The sequence below is a fragment of the Protopterus annectens genome, chromosome 4.part0 (genome assembly GCF_019279795.1).
Source record: "Protopterus annectens isolate FY-2018-M chromosome 4.part0, PAN1.0, whole genome shotgun sequence".
NCBI lineage: Eukaryota > Metazoa > Chordata > Ceratodontiformes > Protopteridae > Protopterus > Protopterus annectens.
This window is the reverse complement of record NC_056733.1, coordinates 374130651-374138150: the sequence shown is the minus strand read 5'-3', so window position 1 is coordinate 374138150 and position 7500 is coordinate 374130651.

The following is a 7500-nucleotide window of genomic DNA, read 5'->3' as shown; positions in this document are numbered from 1 at the left end:
TAAAATACAAGCAGTAAGTATTTGCACTTAAAACAGGCTGACAGGATATCTCTTAACCATTACAGAAGTGAAATTGAATGCACATTGCGCTTACAACAAAACCATTAACTAAACAGGCCAGCAGCATATCTAACAAGAGTGCACTTGCAATAACAAAATGATGACATATCTGAGTGCACTTACAGTAACAAAATGGTAACCAAATCTTATAAAAATAAAAATACAATTCTTGTTTCTTACCTGGAGGCTAAGGCAGAAATGTGGGTGGTTAGGTGCTCTGCAAAACTTGTACACAGTCAGCTGCCATTCCCTATTTCCCAATCTTCCCTCCAAAACAATTTAAAATAAATATTCACAGACACAAAGTCCAACAGGGAGTAGCTGATGTCATTATGCATGCCCGTGTAGGCTGGAGATGTGTGGTGATGTCAGCTATAAATTTAAAGTTGCAAAACAAGAACAAAAATAATAATAAAAATTGGGAATTAAAGGGCTACTCATGAATCCGTAGGACACCATTATTTTGCCCTCAAAACTGTTAAATACCAAGGAATTTGGTATGGTTCAGAGGTATGGGTGGGAGGACAGTAGAAAAGTCCATTAACAACTGCATAGGCCTCTATTTTTAGAACAGTACTGCTCAATACTCTAGAGGTCTGCCCTCACTTTACAACTACCTATGGCCTACCTACGACCATGTAGTTGGCCTTCTGTACAATGGTGCCAACATGATAAGAAACTGTCAGGTTGCTAACAACCTCAATGCACAAGTCGCCTCACACCTGATTACATGCTCAGTGCATTATTACTGTCATACTTAGTGTGGATGACATCTTCCACAGCAGGGAGAATGATGGCTCTTTTGGCATTTTGTTTGGGTAATGCTTCTTGTACCGGTCAGTAATGGGGTGAGTGCCTCTTGGGGGATGGCCACATCAGTAGGGGGATGTAAGACAGTGGTCAGCTTGCAAGCATCCGTACACCTGGTCAGCCACAGACCACTGCTATTGTCCTTTACCTCAGATACATATATCTCAAACAGTAGAGGCCCCCAGACCGATCATTGGAGTACACCATTGTGAATTAATCTACTATTAGAGGTTGGTTCTACTACTTTAACTGAGTAGCTGCTATCATTGGGCCAGTTAGCTACCCATCTGGTAACCTACAGGTTGGTGCCCAGCTGTGTAGGCTTATGTATCCTGTCCTCCTGGGGATTAGTGTGAGAGAATTGGGCTAGGTGAAGGTAGGCATTGTTCACCATCTTCCTCTCATTCTTGTGTTTGTTGACCACTGCAGAGAGATCAATCAGGTTTCACAGGCCTGATCTCCATTTGACAATGCCATGGTGTGTGGGCCCAGGCATTTTGATGTTGCAGATGTCCCTTTTCATAATGTCCTTGATATTGCCTCCCATGCCCTTGCAGAGCAGGCTAGTCAGGCTGATGTGCATCATATTGGCTGGGTTGGTGGCTTGCTCCAACTTTGTGTATAGGAATGACAGTGGCTACTCTCTGTGCAGATGGAATTACACCGGTATTCAGGCTGTGTTTGACTACAGTGCAGAATGGCTCTGAGAGCCCATGCATGTTTTCATGTGGGATGCAGCCAGGGATGGTATCATGATTATGGAGACCTCTGTGTGTTGCATTTGAGAGGGCATTATGGACCTGCTTCCTGATGTTGAGGGGAGGGGGCAGGTGCTGTACATGCACATGTGTACCACTGGGGGACTGGGGGGTGATGTTTACACTTCAGCTATCTAAGGCCGGTTGCCTATATCTATGCCACATGTGCATGTGGTGTTATTGACCACCACTACAGAGCAGATTTGTGTGTTGCCTCTGGAATTGCAGACACATGTGTGGAAGACCTAGTGATTTGCCTTGGTGGATGTGTCCAATTTGCACTCAAAGACAGCCTTAGGGTACATCACTTGTGCCCTTATGTGCTTGTACAGACCAAGGTGACATTGCTTCCTATGAGGCACCTGTTCTTTCTTGGCCTGTCCAGCAATTGATTCCACCTATTATGATATTTGTGCATTGCTGCTGTCCACCACAGGCTTTTACCCTACCTTGAGGGAGATGATGCTGTCTTGTCAGGTACTGCTGAGTCCATACAGCTATGTGGGAGCCCACATAGTATTGTGGGTGCCCACATAGTATTGTGTTGTGGAGCTGGACAGTGCTGCTAGTTCCATCAAATGGGACATTTGCTGTACAGCTACTTCTTCCTAATCTGAGGGGACTTATATTCATTTGTCTATAGTTCATTCTGTCTTACACTGTAAAGGGGGATGGGGAGCAGGGGAGATGGTGACCTGATGGCTATGTGGTCAGATATTACCAAGGGGGATGGCACTGTAGGAGTTCTACAGTGACTACTCATGTTTGTTAGGACCAGGTACATGAGATTGCCACCTGCCATAGGAGTGTTGACCGGCTGATCCAATGCATTGCCATCGACAAAGCGGAGGAATCTATGTGCATTCATGTTCAGGTGGCATAGGTCAGGCACATTACCGTTTGGTATTTGAGGTCATCCAGGAGCAGGGTAGATGATTGAATCCTGACAGATTCCAGTAGGTCCCAATAGGTGTGGTGGGTGTCCATAGTCATGGATGGAGGCCTGTAGCTAGCTATGATTTGAGTAGATGTTTTGTCAATTGTTAACTGCACTCAGAATGTCACCCATGAGAGATACTGTTTGACCAGCCTGGAGGTGTGTATGTGTATGCTAATGTTCAACACCCCACCTCTTGTGGCTTTGTGGGCCTCCATTTGGGGTCTAAATGTATGATGTGATGAGTGACCTGGCAAGGTTGGTGTGCTCTCCACAGCTAGAAAGCAGGTGTCAGTGAATGCACAAAGGTCAACTTCCTACAGGACAAGGTACGCTTGCATTGACATGGGTGTCATGGTAAGACACCTAGCTCCTGTTCGAGCAAGACATCTGTACAAAGGCACAGATCAGTGGCGGCAAAGGCCAGTAAATAGTGTCACTTTATGAATCTAGCTGAAACACATTTATTTGCCAGCAAAGACGATGTCACATTCACAGGTGTACTCTGCAGGATATGACATCTGACAATGAAATGTATGCTAATTTGTTATGACTTCAGTCTTTAATGGGTTGCTAGTGATGTGCCAGACAATACAGAACTGTCTGAGACATTGACTACAAATATAAGGCAGACGTGGTCAGTCTGCAAAACTCTGGACTGTTATCAGGTATGGGCTCAGTATATCACATACAGTTCAACACACACATCTGCACCTGTCGTGCAGTATGCACATACCCTATGTACATTTCTTACATTTGTAAGACATGCATATGCATCAATGTAGTATTCACAGGTGACATATGAATAATTACAACATCCCAGGTAGCTGGCCTGCCAGTGACACACTCAGTATTGGACAACAGAGGCACCATTAGTAGTCATACATGAGCTGACCTTTGCTGGGGTAACTCAGGGGCCAGAGATGTGCTCCATGTCAATGCAGGCAGGGCAAGCAGTAATGGCCATAGATGCTACAGCAGCATGTGAGTCCAGCAAGTCTTGTTGCAGCCTAGTGTTTAATGTCCCATTTGACATCATTGTATCACCCTTCTGTATTCCATTACATGCTTACATGGTTGACATACCTGTTATAGTGCTCAGGAGTTCCCTCACAACAATGCAAATGGTTAGGTTTGTGTAGTCGCAGTCTGTCTTTGTGTAGATGGGTTGAGACCTGTGTTGCATAGGCAGCAGCTTAGCTTTTGTAGGTTTTTGTAGGTACTGCTCATGAGCAGGTGATGGCCTGTACACCAGTCAGTGTCTCCCACTTGCTACTTTCAACCTGAGCAGCTGTGTTGTCTTTCCATTTGCCAATGCCATAGCAACACGGTGCTGTAATTACAGCCTTCATGTGTGCCTTGCCCCTTTTTCTTCCCTGTATGGAGGACATTATGGAGCTGTGGGGGCTACAGCTTCACAGTCAATAGGTGGGAATACCTCTCAGGAGAGGACATGTGGAGACAGACAAGCAACATGGGGAAAAAAGCTTCAGAATTGGGTACAGATTGTAAGTCAGTAGTGCTGTTATACACAGAGGATTGCTAGTTTAACAGGGTTCATCTGGAAATGCATTTTCTGTGTGACTTGACTTCTGACAGTGATATGTCTCTGACATACCTCACAGTTCTGCTGATGTCGACAGACTGCCCAGGGTTTCACATGTTATGTTTGGTCTGTTCCTCAGACAACGTCTGTTTTTGTGGAAGTTGTAGGATAATGTGAGAATTGTAGTCAGAGTAACTGTTGACATCCATTGGTGTTTCAGACATCATATCCTTTAGGGATGTTATGTTACAACAAAGCCTGTGATACTGTCAACTGTTTCAGTTTGTAACACCATTATATGAGATATGTGCCTCTTTCCAGCCCCCTGTCCCCCAAATATGTCATGTTTTGTCCAGATGTCTTGCAGTAAGAAGGTCAGAGGTATGTGATATCATTATTTATTGACTGCACTCAAAGTATCATCCCATTGACTTAACAGACTTCTTGAATTGGTATTCGGCAGTGGCCATGAATATGATCTCACACCCTGGACATTATGTGCAAATATGTACATATGAGAGTTATGTATGTCTAGCCATTGTGAAGTGACTGCCAAAACTATGTAGCAATGTTGTGTGTAGATGTTTGGCTTGATAGGGAGAGTAGCAGATGTGAGTGTCACAGATCCTTTTTCTATCTGACTGTGCATGCTGCTATGGCTGCTGGTGGTCTATCAGGTGTGTATGTTTGTTGGGGCAGATTGAGAAAGGTCCTGTAACACCTCAGGATTCCCAGTATACTGTGAGTTTGGCCAGTATCAGTGTATTGTGTGACTGGGAATCAGGATATGTTTGTTCAAACAGTCATTCTACTCTAGAGTTCATTTGGGGTACTGGTATGTTGCTGTGACTGTGGTGCAAATGGTTGTGGGTGGACATTAATGTACCACTATCTGCTATTCCCTACAGTTCCATCCCTGTAGTGCATGATATATTTGGATATACATGGGTAATTTCCCAGAGCTGATTTGGGTTACTGTCGTGTTGGTCTTTCTGTGGTTCAGAAGGTGCTGGGTGACATGGTTGGTGGCCGTCACTGGTTTTTCCATTCTGTTACATAATTGTGGTCATACCTCTCCACTGTCCAGATGTCTAGACACTGTCCTGATGTGTGGCTCATATGTTTTGTTTGTTGGCTACAACAGTTGTGGGTTTCTGAAAAATCACTGGGATGATGTGAGCATTGACATCAGTATATTTTGACAATCATTTGTGTTTCAGACCTGGAATCTGTCAGGCATTGTATATTAAAGCACACCATGCTACACAAGCAGACTTCTATGCGTATGACAACCATATTTCAAAAATGTCACTACTGTTTGCCCTTTATCCCTCCCATTTGTCAGGTTTTTTGCAGATTTGTTGCAATAAGAGGTTGGTTATCTGTCTATACACCTCTGTATAATATATATATATATTTATAAATATATATATATATATATATATATATATATATATATATATATATATATATATGTGTATGTGTGTGTGTGTGTGTGTGTGTATGTGTGTATATATATATATATATATATATAAATATATATATATATATATATATATATATATATATATATATATATATATATATATATATATATTGATATGCATATATACGTGTGTGTGTATATATATATATATATATATATATATATATATATATATATATATATATATATATATATATATATATATATATATATATATATATATATATATATATATATATATGTATAAAAACAGTACTACGGATATATAATTCCCCCTTATGTTGAATGACTGTTGTGCATGATATGTTTGTAAAAACATTACAAATTTCTAAAGCTCAGATAGTGTAGAAGTATGTTGCTGTGATTCTTGTGCACAGTCTTGGGTTCCAGACAAGGAAGTGATTACTTTCTTCCTTAATGTTAAATGACAAGAATGAATTATATGTTTGCAAAAGCATGATACATTCCCACAGCTCAGATGGTGCAGTGATACTTTACTGTGTTTGTAGTGCACTGTATCCCAGGTTTGAGACTTGGCAGCACTGATTATTTTCTTACTGGGCTGATGGAGACAGAGTGATTAAGGCACTTTTAAGCAGTTGTAAGTGGGTTTGCCTAGTTTTGCTCGTTGCTAAGTGTTGCTAATAGATGGTTAATTAAACCCTCTTAGCTTCACTTAACACCACTTACTCCCACGCTAATTTTCTTTAAAGAAAAGAAAAAAGGGTGCTAGAAAAGTGGTGAAATGGTAAAACATTATGAAAAGCTCCTAGGGATGTGCAGGACAGATGTAGGAAAGGACCATAGCTCTACATTTCTTCGGCAGCAACAGCTGTGAATTACACGTATAAAATCTGGAATTTACAGTCTCACACCCCACAGGGAGGGGTGCTGGTGACAGACATTTGCAGAGTAATCTGTGGATTGATTGATTAGTTTCACTGTACATGGGGGTGAAATGTAGAGCTATGTATAAGGGATTTTTTTTTTTTTTTTTTTGCTGGACAGATGTCCTTTTTTTTTAAGGTGAGAGTGGGATATTGGGAAAGGGCTGTGGGTATGTTTGGGGAGGTAGGTTTGATGGGGTAGGTTGAATTTGCAGACATCAAGACAGCAGACAGGGGCTGTATATGACACATGAGGGAACACCTTTGATGGGGTGGGTGGTTGGGAATCTGAAGCCCATGAACCCCCAAATGGATACAGTGGGACTGAGATCCTTACCCATGGGCAGTCACCACTGCTCCTTCATGGCCCCAAAGGTGGCTGTGCTGGGGGCTGGGAAGGAGAGGCGGCCTGTCCCTTGAGGTGCACCAGGCAGCCCTCAGTCTGGAGCAGCTGCCCACCCAACTCAGCTTGGATGGCACTGCACACCAAACCCCAGAACTGACTGTAAGTGACAGCCTCCTGTCCATGCCAGTTCTCAGGTGGGGGACAGGCCCCATCCCCCGAGGCAGTTCTACCTGAAGGTGGTGCAGGACCAGTGGATGAGGAAGTCTTGGGTTGGGTCCCAGACATGCTGGGGCCCAGTACCATGGCCAGATGAGGAAGGACAGAAGGCTCCACTGGGATCTGCCTTTCCAAACATGCTGTGGTGTTGAGGTTTTAAAAAATATGTTTGTTAGTCATGAACAACACATTTCCAGATTAGTTATAACAGCATGCATGCATGTTCCAATTAACCCCATAAAAAAGATTTGGAACAGTTGCATAGCAAAATGAACACAATCATAAATGTAACAACAGTATGCATCATAACAGCATGCCAGCAACATTGACGGCAACAGGCCAGCAACAATGGTATTTAAACAAGGTATGTTAACATGCAACCAATCAAATATATAAACAATAAGAGAACACAAGTCCCAGCATTACGTTTGGAGTACAACATACCCATAGTATA